The sequence below is a fragment of the Amblyraja radiata genome, chromosome 1 (genome assembly GCF_010909765.2).
Source record: "Amblyraja radiata isolate CabotCenter1 chromosome 1, sAmbRad1.1.pri, whole genome shotgun sequence".
NCBI classification, from domain to species: Eukaryota; Metazoa; Chordata; class Chondrichthyes; order Rajiformes; family Rajidae; genus Amblyraja; species Amblyraja radiata.
Window position 1 is genome coordinate 12,125,801 of NC_045956.1, and position 16,838 is coordinate 12,142,638.

General features: G+C 43.9%; 1 pseudogene; it reads left to right on the forward strand.

The window, feature by feature from the left end:
* Positions 1-11,269: 11,269 nt before the first annotated feature.
* LOC116983277 lies at positions 11,270-11,378 on the forward strand (annotated as a pseudogene).
* The last annotated feature ends 5,460 nt before the right edge of the window (positions 11,379-16,838 follow it).

Sequence of the window (16,838 nt, forward strand, 5' to 3'; positions counted from 1 at the left end):
TGGTCTCCAAATTTGAGTAAGGACATTCTTGCTATTGAGGGAGTGCAGCCTAGGTTCACAAGGCTAATTCCCGGGATGGCGGGACTGTCATATGCTGAGAGAATGGAGCGTTGGGCTTGCACACTCTGAAATTTAGAAGGATGAGAGGATATCTTATTGAAACATACAAGATTATCAAGGGTTTGGACACGCTAGAGGCAGGAAACATGTTCCCGATGTTGGGGGAGTCCAGAACCAGGGGCCACAATTTAAGAATAAGGGGTAAGTCATTTAGAACAGAAACGAGGAAACACTTTTTCACACAGTCGTGAGTCTGTGGAATTCTCTGCTTCAGAGGGCGGTGGAGGCCGGTTCTCTGGATACTTTCAAGAGAGAGCTAGATAGGGCTCTTAAAGATAGTGGTCAGGGGATATGGGGAGAAGGCAGGAACGGGGTAATGATTGTGGATGATCAGCCATGATTACATTGAATGGCAATGCTGGCTCACAGGGCCGAATGGCCTACTCCCGCACCTATTGTCTATTGTCTAAAATACATTTATACAGGCACATGGTGAATCAAAATGTTGATAGATATGGACCAGATGCAAGCAAATGGATCCAGGGTAGGTGAGGATCCTGAGTCTCATGGATGAGTTGAGCATAAGGGCCTGTTCCCATGCTATGTAACCCATGATTCTAAAGCAGCAAATAGTTTAGTTGAGAGATATGGCATGGAAATAGTTCTTACGGTCCACTGAGTTCACGCCGATCAGCAATCACTTGCACGCAAGTTCTATGTTATTCTAGTTTCTCATCCTACACACTAGGAACAATTTACAGAAGCCAATTAACGTGCAAACCTGCACCTTTGGAACGTGGGAGGAAACCAGTGCATCCGGAGAAAACACTGCGGCCACAGGGAGAATGTACAAACTCTGTACAGTATGCACTCATAGTCGGGATCGAACACGAGTTTCTGCCGCTGTAAGACAGCAACTCTACTGCTGTGCCTGCACAATTTGCAGTATCAGTGGGGAAAAAACAGATGCCCTTTAAGGGCTGGAGTCTTAATGAAATTATTGTTCAGGATTGAGCAAGTAATCATGGGGAAAAGTGCACCTCCATAGGAAAGGAAATGTTGCATGTTAAAAAGCATATTTGAGTCTGAATATGGTATGTGACCATCAGTGTGAATGGCAGAGACTGTTCAAGATGATTCCGTTTCCAAACTATTTCCACATGAAGTTGAGGTCGGAGCAGCAGGCCATGGACATACATTAATTACATGTAAATCCAATGGGGAATTCAGGAAGAACCTCTCTATTCAGGAAACGGTTAGAATGTGATCTAGTTAGCACAAGGAGCAGCCGAGATTGTAAAAGTGGTTTTAAGAAGATCTTAGGGAAAAACTTGGAGGAGAAAGAAAAAGAAGGATATATTAGCAGGTTTAATTGAAAAAAGGTGAGAAAAGCCTTGTGTTTTGTACAAATTCTGCATCAATTAATGAACTAATGGTATAATGAACTAAATAGTATAATTCCATTCTGCAAGTACTATATAATGAATGATACCACAGAAGCAATATTAAGTAATTTATTTATTTCCAACAATTACATTTTGTGAATTGTACTTATTTTGCCTCTTAATTGTTATTCCCCACGTCCATTTAATTCTGATTTGTTTGGTCCTTTCCACAACAGGCAACAGAAAATGTTTACTGAGAGAATCAAGACCATTTACAGACAACCATTGAATAATATTGAAATGTTGACACGAAGTAAATCTCTGCTCAAAAAGAGACACCAACATGAGGTTCACAAAAAAGCACAAGTTGATTCATATGAACATATGTAAGTATATTGCACCTATCTTCTTTTACCTTCTCTTCAAGAATGTTTCCTTATGCGGGGAACATTCTTTGGTTTAAAAACAATGATGCCCAAAGCCTGGTCAATATCACTTTTCACTCACTTACATGAATGGATAAGGAGACTGGTCTAAACTCACCATCACATCACTTTTCATAGAAACCACTGGTCTCTCTTTACAGTTTACAGCCTTATTAGAAGATTACCTGAAAATTCTGAAATATAGAGCATTCAATGTTTTATCAAGTTCACAATTGCTTTATCCAATGTACATTTTTATTTTCCTTTACAAATTATGAAATGTGGCTGAGAGTTCTAGAGATAAAATATGGTGTGGTTTCAACCTGGGTCAAATAAAGTCTGCAGGTAGTATGGGGATGACGTGTGTGTGTGTGTGTGTGTGTGTGTGTGTGTGTATATGTGATCCTGAAATTACACCAAAATGGTACACGATAGCGCTATAATTTTTTGCACCACCTTACTCACAATTGTCTGGTGTGTTTTTATCAAGTTTTGTTCAGATGTTATATTTTACAAGTTATTCACATTTTAACTTTACAAAATCCAGTTTGAGAAAGAATGATTTGAACACAGCAGTGGCAATTGCTGGCAGTTACAGCTATGACGTCACAATGGGATTTCATTTACATAAACTGCCCGTGAACAGTCCTCCACCCGACAATGACATCACAATGGGATCTCATTTACATAAACTTCCCATCACCAGTGTTCCGCCAAGTGCAATGAGAAATGTGTTACATTGTTGTAAGGAGAGGGAGGGAGTGGGGGTGGGGAGGAGGAGGAGAAATTTTATTTAAACATTGTGTTTGGTGGAGAAGTGCAATTGGGGAGAGGTGAGGAGTGGGGGAGCGGGGAGAGGGGGACGGAAGATGGGACAGGGAAGAGGGAAGAGGGGAGAAGGAAGAGGGAGGATGAAGAGGAGGGGGAGGGAGTGTCGGGGATGAGGGCAAATGAACCGCGCCTGCGCAGTTGGGGGCTATGGATGAGTGGTGGAATATTGCATTGGGAAATGGGTTGCATTGGGGGAATGGGTGAATTATGAAATATTGCGTTGGGGGAACAGGGCCCAACAGGTCCCACTTGGTCTAGTATCTACTAAAATATACTTGGTTCATTGGATTGTAGCATTGCCTGGAAATCATTTGGGCAGCCCCAGCTTCTTAATTGAAGCGGCCTGCAATGTGAAGGTTTATGCATGGAGGGAAAGGACATGCATTATTCCAAGTGCACTTGTGAGGCTTTCATTGAATAAAGTTAAGAAGCACTACAGCAAGGCACTTCTGTTAATCCCTTAAAATTGGGTTCTGTTCAGTCTAAGAGTTGTATTTTTAAGAGTACAATTCATTCTTCTTGGTGGTTTGCAAATGCAAGCTGCTCTTGCCTTGCCAATTTTAGTTTCAGGAGGTCTGAAGTCTTTGGAAGGGAGATTGGTTTGTGTAATGGTCTGCATCCACAATTCTTTGCAATTTCATGCGGTCTTGAATGGAACTGTTCCCAAACTATGCTGTGATGCATCCCGGTAAAATGCTTTCCATGGCGCATCTGTAGAAGTTGATAAGAGTTGTTGGGGACATGCCGAACTTCCTAAGCCTTCTAAGAAAGTAGAGGCATTGGTGTGCCTTCTTGGCCATTGCTTCAATATGGGTGGTCCAGGACAAGCGGTCGGTGATATTTACTCCTTGGAATTTGAAGCTTTTAACCATCCCTATTTCGGCGCCCTCAATGCATATACAAATGTATGAGTACCGCTTCGCTTCCTGATGCCGATCACTATCTCCTTTGTCTTGCTGACATTGAGCGAAAGATCTCCGTCTAGGCATGTTTAGTAAATTTCCAGATGATTCTAAAATGGTTGGTACTAATGGACAATGAAGAAGGTTATCAAGATTGACAGCAAGCTCATAATCGGCTGTGTAAGTTGGTCCAAGGAATGGAAAATGGAATTTAATTCAGGTAAGTGCAATGCGTTGCAGTTTGGGAAGTCAAATCAAGGGTGGGACCTTCACAGTGAGTAGTAGGAATGCAGAGATTGTTGTAGAACAGAGGAACCTCAGTAGTATATCATTTCCTGAATTTCACTTCATAAGTGGACATGGTGGTGAAGAAGGTTTTTGACAAGCTGGATTTGAGCAGTGTGGACAATGAATATGGAAGTTGGGGCATTATGTCACAGTTGTACAAGGTGTTGGTGAGCTCATACTTTGAGTATTGTGTTCAGTTTTGGTCACCACTATAGGAAAGATGTCATTAAGATGGAAAAGTGCAGAAAATATGTACCAGGACTCAAGGGACTGTTATAGGGAGAGGTTGGGCAGACTGAGACTTTATTCTTTGAAGTATAAGAGACATAGATTTGTATAAAATCATGAGCAGCCTAGTTAGAGTGAATGAACACAGTGCTTTCCTGCATTTGCCTCCAGCAGAGCCTTGAAAGGATCCACAGACAAGATGGTTGAGGGCACTGATAAAGTGCAGCCACCAGGTTCAGTTAGTAGGAACACATTTTGCAGAATGCTGCAATGTTTGCCAAAACCTGATATGAGGTCCGAAAGACACTAAAATGAATCTTATCCTCTGCCTGAGATGCTGTATGAGGTGTGTGGCCTCCTGCCAGCTCTATCACTTTGCTGATATCCTACCTGCAGGCTGTTACTCACACAATTAATGTGCTAATGCTGATGCTGCCATGGATATACCCATTGCCTCTGGTGCCAGTCATTTTGGTACAGATCTGAGAGCCAGCAAAGTTTGCACTCATGCTAATCAGAGCTTCAAAGTCATAAAGTCACACAGCATGGAAACAGGACCTTTGACTGACTGGGACTGCATCAACCATCAATTACCCATTTACTAGGGCCCCACTTGTATTCACCCTACTAATCTATAGATCTGCATGTCTTTGAGATGTTGGAGGAACCATGGAGGCAATGATGGCAAGGAGCATGTGCAAACTCCACACAGATAGTACCCAAGATCAGGATTAAATCTGAAATTCTGCAGCTCCAGTAGCTGGTCCACTGTACCTTCCCAAAGTGTAGATGCCACCTCAGAAACTGCACCACAAAACTATGTATTAGACTCCCAGCTCCGCAAACAAACCTCATACACTACTTCTATTAATATCTCCTTCCTGACAAGGAAAAACAACAGTTGTGAGAAATCAGTATTAATTGGCATGTTTCCCTCAACTGGCTTTACCCTATGAATTGCTGGGATCTCTTGCTTAGCTTTTACTGCCAGGAAGTACAGGAAACCTATTAAACCAAACTTAAATTGTAAAACTATTGGTAAGTCCGTTGTGATAGATCACTGATATATTAAAACTAGCCACCACTTGTCCTGTGCTAGGGGATTGATGCCACTTTCCATATGCTTGCATTTTCTCAGGATTACATTCTATGCCCAAATTCACATGTTGAACTGGTTGAAAATTCTACCCCAGTGTCCCTCCCTCAACCACCATCCCCAGACCAAAAGTCAGGTCACTTTGTTAACATGCCTTACACACGTTGGAAGTGCAAGCACTATCACAGTCATACAATTACAATGTTGTGTTGTCCTTTATAATTATTATTATTATAGCTCTCCACTGAGGAGCTATGTACATGACTCTTTAATGACTTTCAGTCTCCAGGTGATTCTTTAATGACTTTTGGTTTCCAGGCCCCCATTCCCTCATCCTTACTATGGACATTCAGTAGCTCTACACCTCCATCCCCCACCAGGAAGGCCTTAAAGCTCTCCGCTTCACCCTCGACTGCAGACCTAGCCAATTTCCCTGTATGAACACTCTCCCCGCCTATCGGAGCTGGTCCTCACCCATAACAACTTCTCCATCAACTCCTTCCACTACCTTATTGGGTACTTCGAACAATCTCTGTTCCGGGTGTACACTGGTCTTATTCCTGAACTCCCTCTCCACTAGGTAGACACAAAATGCTGAAGTAGCTCAGCGGGTGAGGCAGCATCTCTGGAGAGAAGGAATGGGTGAAGTTTCGGGCCAAGACCTTACTTCAGACGTATCTCCGCTACGTTGATGACTGCATCGGGGCTAATTCTAGCACCCATGCAGAGCTCATGGACTTTATGAAGTTCACTACTAACTTCCACCCGGCACTAAAATTCACCTGGACCATCTCCGACACCTGCCCCTCGATTTGTTGAATTCACTGTCTCCATCACAGGAGATAGGATATCGACTGACATCTATTGCAAACCTACCACTGCCACTGCTATCTGGACTATACTTTTCTCACCCTACCTCCTGCAAAGACTCTATCCCCTACGCCCAACCCCTCCATCTTTGCTGCATCTGCTTCCAAGATGAGGTTTTCTGCACCAGGACATCCACAATGTATCACAGTGTCACAGATTAAGCCACCGGCCCTGATTTGTTCTGGATTTCTCCTACCTCCAACCTCCACCCCCCCCCCCCCCCCCCCCCTCTACATTCAGTCTGAAGAAGGGTTCTGACCCATAACATCAACCACCCTTTTTCTCAGATATGCTGCCTGATCTGCTGAGTTGCTCCAGCGCTTTGTATTTATCTTTGGTATAAGACATTGACGGCCTAACAGAATGCATTACCCATTACATCAATTTCTGTTATGATGACATCATGCCACCCAGGGTAATTCGTTGCTACCCTAATAACAAACCTTGGATTACCAGCAGCCTGAAGGCCTTACTAAATGAGAAGAAAAAGGCTTTCAGGGAGGGCGACAGGAATAAAATCAAAGAACTTCAAAAGGAACTGAAGGTGAGGATTAAGGAGGGGAAAGAAGCCTATAGGTTCAAATTGGAACGACAGCTGCAGCAAGATGGAGTGAAGCAGGTATGGGCTGGAATGCGAAAGATCACGGGCATGAAGCAGAATGGTGGTACACTGCCTGATGGTGAACAGAGTCTGGCTGATGATCTGAACAGATTCTTCAACAGATTCGACGGCTCCACACCACCCCAGCCTCCCCCACCTGGTCTGCTGACCATTGCTGCTTCCTCTCCACCTCCCATCCCTCTCTCCATCACTCCTGAGATGTCACCTGTACGGAGTCCCCTCTTTCCACCTCCCACTCCACCGGCAGCCCCACCCATGACTCTTCATACTGCTCAGGTCAAGGTGATGCTGGACAGACTGAAGCCAGGGAAGGCAGTGGGGCCTGATGACACCAGCCCAAGGCTACTGAAGACTTGCTCTTCAGAGCTGTGTGGTATTCTAACACACCTGTTCAACCTGAGCTTGCGTCTACAGAGGGTTCCAAGGCTGTGGAAAACATCTTGCCTGGTACCTGTTCCAAAGAAGACCCATCCCACTCTCTACAATGACTACAGACCAGTAGCGCTCACTTCACATATAATGAAGACATTTGAGAGACTTGTCCTTTCCTACATCAGGACTAGTGTGTCAAATCACATGGATCCTTTACAGTTTGCATATCAGCCTAACATCAGTGTCGATGATGCCCTCATTTACATGCTGCAGAGGGTGTACACACATTTGGACACTACTGATGCATCTGTAAGGATTACGTTTTTTGACTTTTCAAGCGCCTTCAACACTATTCAGCCCCGACTGCTAGGGGAGAAGATGGAGAAGATGAAAGTGGATCCATCACTGGTACTGTGGTGTTTGGATTACCTTTCCCTCAGACCACAGTACGTGCGCCTACAGAACAGTGTCTCGGGCACCATCTTGAGCAGCACAGGGGCTCCACAAGGAACTGTGCTGGCTCCGTTCCTGTTTACCATCTACACAGCGGATCTCCAATGTAACACCAACAGCTGCTTTTTGCAGAAGTTTTCGGATGATACAGCTGTTGTCGGCCTCATTAAAGGGGGCAATGAGGAGGAATACAGAGACATAATAAGTAACTTTGTGGAGTGGAGCGCACACAATAACCTCCATCTTAACACCAAAAAAACAAAGGAGATAGTGGTGGACTTCAGGAGGGGGAGGAGGAGGACTCAAGCAACGCCGATCACCATTAAGGGCACTGAGGTGGAGGTGGTCGCTAATCACAGGTACCTTGGGGTGCAGCTTGACAGTGAGCTGAACTGGAAGTGTCATATGGAGGCGGTGTACAGGAAGGGACAAAGCCGACTGTATTTTTTAAGGAGGCTGAGGTCATTTAATATCTGCCAACCCCTACTGTGCAGTGTCTACCATTCAGTGGTGGCCAGTGCTCTGTTTTTTGCTGTGGCCTGTTGGGGAGATGGCGCCCGTATAGCGGATAAAAACAGACTGGACAAACTAATCAGGAAGGCCGGCTCAGTGGTCGGGGCTGAGCAACGAACGGTCCAGCAGGTGGCAGAGGCCAGAACTCTAAATAAACTAGGTTCTATAATGACAAACCCCACTCACCCACTCCATGCACTGAAGGTGATCAAGAGCAGCATCTTCAGTCAGAGGCTGATTGTACCAATGTGCAAAACGGAGAGATACAGGAAGTCCTGTTTACCAGCTGCTATAAGACTTTATAATGAGCATAAATAACTGCACTTTTTTAAATTAATTGTATTTTAACTTGTATTTTAACGTATTTTAACTTGTTATGTATGGAAGCCTTTTGAGGAAATGTGTGTGTGTTATGTTTGTCTTGAAGCTGTCGTGGCACTGTAATTTCCTGAAAAGGATTTTTAAAGGAATAATCAATCAATAATCAAATCAAATCAAACCAACATCTGCAGTTCCTTCCTACACTTATTTTGCAACTTGTCTGAAATCCATGAGAATTGTAAAACAATCTATAGAATTAAAAGCACCCCAGAAAAACATCCATTAATGGCTTGATGCACTGCAGTAGCAGGTAATCATTTCTGATTAGGATTATCAAAATCATAAAATACAGTGCTGTGAAATGAAGCATAATGTGGAAGTGTTTGTGGGTTTGGGAGCTAATGGAGTGCGAAAACCAGTGTGCTGGTTGCTGATAGTGTGTCAGTAAACTAGCTCCAACAATATTAGGTGGAGATGCCACTACTCACAACTGTTTCATCTGTGCTGATGGGAAAGGGTTTGTTCACATTATTTTTGAAAGAGCATTTTAACATTACTCCTATAATCTGGTATCCAGTTGTTCAGAAACCTAGATTGCCATGTAGCTCGCCTGGATCTATTTCAAGAGTCAGGTCAAGAGTCAAGAGTGATTAATATGTACGACAATGGAATAATGAAATTCTAAGAAATGAATTATGCCAGTCTTGAAAGAGAGGTTTGGAATTTTACTTCGGAGTCACGTGAGTGACTACATGAAGAACCCGCCACTTCGCATGTGTGTCATTATCGCTACACGCATTGTGAACAAGTCATTACGAGGGGAGGACGTTCCTCCCAAATGGCAGGGTTGAACCTGCAACAACAAGTAAGGTAGGAGAACTTAGTTTCTTGACTTACCTTTTTTACAGTCAGGCTGATGAAAACTGGCTGAGGAGAGTCTGCAGAACTGCAGGCAGCCAGCAACGGCCGGGGGCACCACTATCTCCCTTAAACGGGAGCCGGAGCCGACCTCAGCTCCAGCAGGACGCCGACAGCGGTGGAGCATTCTGGAGCCGTCATTCCGACGGCTCGGACCAAAGATTATAGAGTGATCTTTGACTCGGACAACAGCCCCACGGACCTATACTACATGTGTCCGAGGGGCTGGAAGGTGCTGGGGTTTTTTCCACAGCACTAAAAATAGCGGCAAGCGGTCAGTGCCCGAGAGCACTGAGTACGCGTTGGAGCCGCTGGGCTTGGGTCGCGAGCGGCCAGTTCCCCGAGAGGACTGGACCGCGTTGGAGCACCTCAGGCCCAAGTGGAGAGGGAGCGGCACAGTGCGGGAAGCACTGCACCGCGTTGTTTAAACTGCCAGACCTGCGGCTGCGAGCGGCCAGCTCCCCGAGAGGACTGCACCGCGTTGGAGCACCGCAGGCACAAGGAGAAGGAGCGGCACAGTGCGGGAAGCACTGCACCGCGTTAAAACTGCCATACCTGCGGGTTGCGAGCGGCCAGCTCCCCGAGGGACTGAACCGCGTTGGAGCACCGCAGGCTAACGGCAGTACGGGCGGCTCAGTGCTGTGAGCACTGCACCGCGCTTTGGAGCACCGCAGGCCAACGGGGATACAGGCGGCACAGTGGCCGTGTACACTGCACCGCATTGGCATTGCGGGGCCTGCACCTGCGAGAACATACCGTTTTGCAGCGATGCAGGTCCAAGAAGAAATCCTCCAGTGGGTAAGTCCCATAGCAGCACCTTATACAGGGCTGTATTTCACTTCTACTATTACAGGGAAGTGTTTGAGGAAAAGACAGACTCAGGGAGAAGGAAGCAGCACCTTTTCTATAGGGCTATAATCATGCTTCTCTCTCCCCAGTAGACTCTTCTGTCAGAAGAGTGCTGGGGTCAAGTCTAGGGCAAACCCTGGACAGGTAAACATATGTAAGAGCTGTAACAATGAGGTGATGCCTTTTCTAAGTCACAAAGTACATAGAGTGCATTATTGGTCCTTTCCTGTTAGAAATACAGGAATACTTATGTTGTGACTGAAGGATTTAGCAGTCCAAAAATTTACTGACAAATTCCATTCCCATCTGGGAAGTCACACGGGAATGTCTGTCTATATTTCAGGGGGAACAACAGTACAGCTGTGAGTAAAGCTAACTGGGAAAGATCTACAAACCAGGTTAGAAGCCAGCATAGACCATATGTTTTCTATCTACTGCAGGGGCAAACATTAGCTGACACCATACCTGTCACTTGCCACCGGGGATTGTAAATCCCTGAATGTACTAAACTAATCAATTTATGCATCTGGTTACATCCAACCGGGATTGATGCGGGCCTGTGTAAACCCGAAACCTCCTAGCAAAATCTTTTTATTTGGGGGTGACCTATCTAGAAGGTCAAGGAGTTGGACAATGAAGCCAAACTGGAGCTCATCTAAACGTCCAAACATCATCCTCAAAGGTATCGCCCCTATGCTGGAAGATGTGTACACCCACAACACACGGCCTCGGGGATCCAGAAGAAAACAGTAAAACCAGAAGGAAGCAAGGTTGGTGCGAGAAGACATCGAATAAATAACTTTTTGACACTCATATCTTAAACAGTATCCGGGGATACACAATAGAATTTTACAACACATAATCTTCTAGTCCAGCTGATATATCGAGAGAGGAATTTGGAGGAGAACACCAAGTTGGGCTATAGTATTTGCTGATGTTTCTACACGATATGGAACACCAGATGCCGATCTACTCGTATCCAGACATAATCACCAATTACCAAATATGTCATAAGGGATACAGACACTGGACATCAGCAACAGATGGGGTTTTAGCTGCATTGCAAGGGAAGAATTATTATCTACGCATTCCCTTCCTAACAAAATAGGATATGGCGCTTGACGCATCAATCATAGATCAGATCTCGGCTTTTTGGCTAAGATCAAGTATAATATCTGTTCTTATCAGTTTAAATGTCTGATATGTCCCTTATCTAGGGACCATATATCATAAAATTAAATAAATAAATAAATAGATGGGAAAGTGAATAATAAATAAAACGATATATTCGTTTTAAGAACAGAAACGTTTTCTATTGATAAGTATATTCGTTTTATGAACGAAAATGGCAAGCATTAATTCAAAGGATGCTTACAATTTCAGTACCCATAACAGGTGACCACGGACGTTATTTTTATCTAATTGGATGGCTCAGCTCTAGCAGTATAGAGCACTACCTAATGTGTTTACATTAGCACCTAGGTTATTTACAAAATATGACAACCAGCCACACAATGGTAATGGCTTCTTTGGATGACATACTAATTGTGTGGAAACTTAGGACGGGCTGAACAAACGGTAACAGCCACTTAACAATTATTTGGAAACTAGGATCATTATCCATCCAATTAAATCAAAATTAAAGCCTTCAAACTAAAGGGATTATTTGGGGTTCACCATTAACTCAATTCCTCATGTCAGTAACTTTGCCAACAGAGGTTACAACCTTAATAGAGGCATACAGCAAAATCATTGACATGAGGATAAACCATCCATCAGACTGGTAGCAAGAATATTGGCAACATATGGTTTCCAGCCACATAATTCAGACCCTTACATTATAAAGATTTACAGAGGGCCAAAATATGAGCTCTTAAAATTAATGGTGAGCATTTCAATAGAATGATGAAGCCATACAGAAGCCATATTGGAACTAAATGGTGGAAAGATAACATTGGGCATTGCTCCAATCCTATCATTGTCAGCAACCAGTCTATGGTCCTACATATGGATACTATGCACTAGGACGGTGTGTTATCAATTCCATCTCCAGCTGTGGAGGAAGATGGAAAACACAGCAAGCATCATTATTACTAACACTGGGCATAACTACCTGGAAATGTTGGGTGTTTTTTCATGGCCTAAAGTCATGTTGCTCTGGAATATATTAAACAGGTTATTAGATTATAAATTAACAACACTACTGTGGTAGCACATATCAACCACATGGGTGAAAGGGAATCTACATCATGTAACAATCTGGCCAACACAATTTGGCAACCTCATCGGGGGGGGGGGGGTACTAAGGGAAATACTACGAGACTCTGCGTCTGGTGTTTTTAACAGTACCCGACTGACCTACCCAACCATGGTTCTAGGTGGTATTAGGGAATGAGATTAGAACCATGCAGCACCATCCAAAACAGACGGCCAAAGCAATGGACATGATCACAGTGGGCCACAGACAATCAACCTAAAGACAATGTCTAAAATACATAAACTAATGGGAGATGTGTTGCAACCATAATACATCATCCAGCCTGTTTGGAAGCTTTGTTAACCTACAGGGGCTTAGTATTAGTGACATCAACTGTGCCAGAAGTGGCCCATCTACTTACCTATGGCAAGAGAACGGAACAACAGCTTATGAGGGACACTTTTTATGAGAATTCCCCAAAGACCAGGTATTCCCAAATATGGGACATCAGCATCGTCTTAACGTTGTTAAAGAACTGGGCTCCAGCCACAGCGCTGTCATTACAGTTTTTGACATTTTACAAAACTGTCATGCTGATGGCTTAGGTCACGGCACTAAGGACTCAGTCCCTACCAAATTAAGGCTGGTTACCTTGACCAGTTCACCTGGCAACTTACACTTCTATATTCAGGAATTAGGGAACTAAACAGACAGGGGTCAGCAGGCCTTAAAATAACATTTTTTAGAGCCTACCCTACAGATGATTGACTGTGTTGTGAGACATCTACAAATATACATGGAACAAACCCAGACCATAAGTGGCACAGAAGAGGAACTTCTCATCAACGACAGACAGCCTCATTAAAGAATAACAGGCCAGGCCAGCTAAATGGCTAACATAGTATTGACATAAGTTGGTGTAAACACTAACTGGGTTAAAATCTCACTCCACCAGGCTGCAGCAATGTCGGCAGCATTTAAATTGGAGGTTCCTATGGATAAAATCCTCAGGACTGCAGGATGGCCATCGGAAAGAACATTCTATGGATTATAACTAACCAGTAATGGAAACTGGAATTTTTCAGAAACATTGTTAAGTTTCTGTACCATAATTTACCCCAAAAAACAGGGGCTATCAAATATTATTAACTTTATGGTTATTTATATATATCATATTGATGTTTAATATGTTATCACTATTCTCCCCAAAACCAAGGCAGACGTGATGATGGACTCGTTCCACGGCTTGAATCACAGAGCTTTGAAATCTTCATGTAGTCACTCACGTGACTCCGAAGTAAAATAGTAAGATTAAACGAGAACTTACCAGTTCGAAGTTTGATCTGTATTTTATGAGGAGTAACGTTGAGGGAATACATGCCCTCCGCTCCCACCCTTGATCATAAACACAACTGGTATCTTTTCTCTAATCTTACTATGCTTAAGTCATTACACGTATCTGTGATTCACTCCGTTGCTTTGAAGAATGACACACGTGCGAAGTGGCGGGTTCTTCATGTATTTCCTCAACGTTACTCCTCATAAAATACAGATCAAACTTCGAACTGGTAAGTTCTCGTTTAATCTTACTATTTATGGTGTATCGTTCATCAAAGATTGATATTTAAAGCTACAAAACTATATTTTACATTAGGAGGACTCTATATTGTACTGACAGTACAATGCTGCATCAAACAAGATATGCCACTTTACTTAGTAAAGGGCCTGTCCCACCAACATGCGATTGCATGCGTCTAGCGCGACCAAACGTGGTCGCTTGAGGCGTATGGCCTCGCTGGGCCGGTCCCACTTCCAACCGCGGAGCCATCTGGAGTTGTGCGGGGCTGGTCCCGACATCATACTCACTAATCAGCTGGGCAGGAGGCGGGCCGACTGAATTTAGACGTTGCACGGCGTCAGGCAACGCAACGGCAGGCCGGGCGGTGACGTCATCGCGCAACGCCACGCGCTAGGCGCACGCCGTCAAGGCGCTGCGTACGGCGTTGAGACGCTGCATACGCCCGTCGAGGTGCTGCGTACGGCCACAATGCGGCTGCGGGCCGACAGGCCGTTGCCGTGCGGAATTTTTTGACAGTGTCAGTTTTTCGGAGCCTCGCGCGATGTCGGGACCAGCCCCGCACAACTCCATACGGCTCCGGCGATTGAAGTGGGACCGGCCCCGCGAGGCCGTACGGCTCAAGCGACCACGTTACGTCGCGCTCGCCGCATGCAGTCGCATGCAGGTGGGACAGGCCCTTTAGGCCTCAATTAGAATTTTGCATTCAGACTCTGTTCCTGCACATAGTGGTAAATACTGAAGCTATAGATATATCTTTACCATACATACTGTGTATGCTATAAACTGTATGTCAGCAAGGAATTTCATTGCTTTCTGTTGAATATGACAATAAACTAACTTGAATCTGAAATGTATATTCAACATTTACCTGCTCAATTATAATGTTGAACCTACCCTCCAATATTATTTATTTAGCTCTTCAGCATATACAGGAGGGGGGCTTATAAAATAAGTTGGGTTTCCTCAGGTTGGATTTTTGCTCACCAGCTTGTTGTGGAAGATGAGTGGGAGTGAAATAAGTCAGTGGACCTTAATCAGGTTATGTGGGAGGTGGCTTTAGATAGTGTGCATGTTGAGATGGAGAAGTAGCAAGTTGTGAGGAAGAGGGGGAGGTGGTTTGCATATAAAGAAGTATAACTTTCATATGAAGTGAGAAAACTGTTAGCAGAACAGTGAAATGCTTTCCAGTAGTCACCAGTTAGCAGCAGTTCTGAGGGCAGTCACTAGCAGGTGCTGAGTGTGATTGTAAGCAGAGGGGGATAACGTGCATGTCACATTATGGTTTGAGGAAAAGTGTGTACTAAAAGGGAGTTTAACATTCAAAGAGCTGTGAAGGACAGAAGTGCCATTTTATGCCATTGACAGATAAAGAAAATGCTCTGAATTTTCCTATCTGGATCAGTTTTGCATTAAATTAATTATTTATACCACAGAAATTGTGCTGCTGGAGTTGACAACTCAACTAACTCTCCAGGGACAAAAGGTTCTGAAGTGCCTTCTAGCAGTTATATACTCCTGAAGTTTCGTTATCTGTGAAATGTTGGTAGTATATACAGCAAACTCCCACCAGAAAACAATTTGATAATAGTCAATAGACAACAGACAATAGGTGCAGGAGTAGGCCGTTTGGCCCTTCAAGCCAGCACTGCCATTCAATGTGATCATTGCTGATCATCCAAAATCATTACCCCGTTCCTGCCATCTCCCCATATCCCCAATCTTCAAGAGCCCTATCTAGATCTTTCTTGAAAGTATCCAGAGAACCGGCCTTCACCGCCCTCTGAGGCAGAGAATTCCACAGACTCACAATTCTCTGGGAGAAAAAGTGTTTCCTCATCTCCGTTCTAAATGGCTGACCCCTTATTCTTAAACTGTGGCTTCTGGTACTGGACATCAGAACATCGGGAACATGTATCCTGCCTCTAGTGTGTCCAAGCCCTTAACAATCTTATATGTTTCAATGAGATCCCCTCTTATCCTTCTAAACTCCAGAGTGTACAAGCCCAGCCGCTCCATTCTCTCAGCATATGACAGTCCCGCCATCCCAAGAATTAACATTGTGAACCAACGCTGCACTCCCTCAATAACAAGAATGTCCTTCCACAAATTTGGAGACCAAAACTGCACACAATACTCCAGGTGTGGTCTCACTGGAGTATTAGATGATTAGATTATCACCAATAGTGTTGTTGGTTGAGGTACAAGTATTGTTTGGGACATCAGGGAAAGTCATCTTCACCTAGCACCACATAAGCATTTAGAGGAATGGGTCCTCGGTTTAGCATCCTACCTTAAAAAATGTGTCTCTTCCAATACTGCGCTTCCACTATACGACACTATGCTTCCTCTATAGTGTCACCCTAAATTATATCCTTAAGGATCTCATGTTTGAGATGCTTAAACATGAGTGGGATGACTCATGTTTGAGTGCTGTTGAGGTGAGGTTGACCCTTTTAAGAATTACAGGATTACTTTATATTTAATATATTTTAAGACATGCTGGAAATACTCAGCAACATCAGATTTTCATCTGTGGTAGATTAAAGCTTAAACCGATGACCTTTTGAAAAACATACATATAGTTATATTTATAGTTGTGAATGTAGGGACTGAAAGTGTTTCTAAAGGTATAGAGATTACCAGGCATGGTATCTGACACAAAAGAAGATGCTTGTGGTTGTTGGAGACCCAATCATCCCAGCCCCAGATATCAGTGTAGAAGTACCTCAGGTAAGTATCTTAGACCCAACTACATTCTAGTGCTTCATTAATGACCTTCCTCCTATCTTATGATCAGAAATAAGAATGATGTAGGTTGTTAGCCTAAAACTTTGGCCATTCCCTCACCTCCATAAAAGCTGCTTGTCCCACTGCGTTCTTCCAGTAGTTTATTTTTTTGCTCCTGATTCGAGCAGCTGCAGTGTCTTAT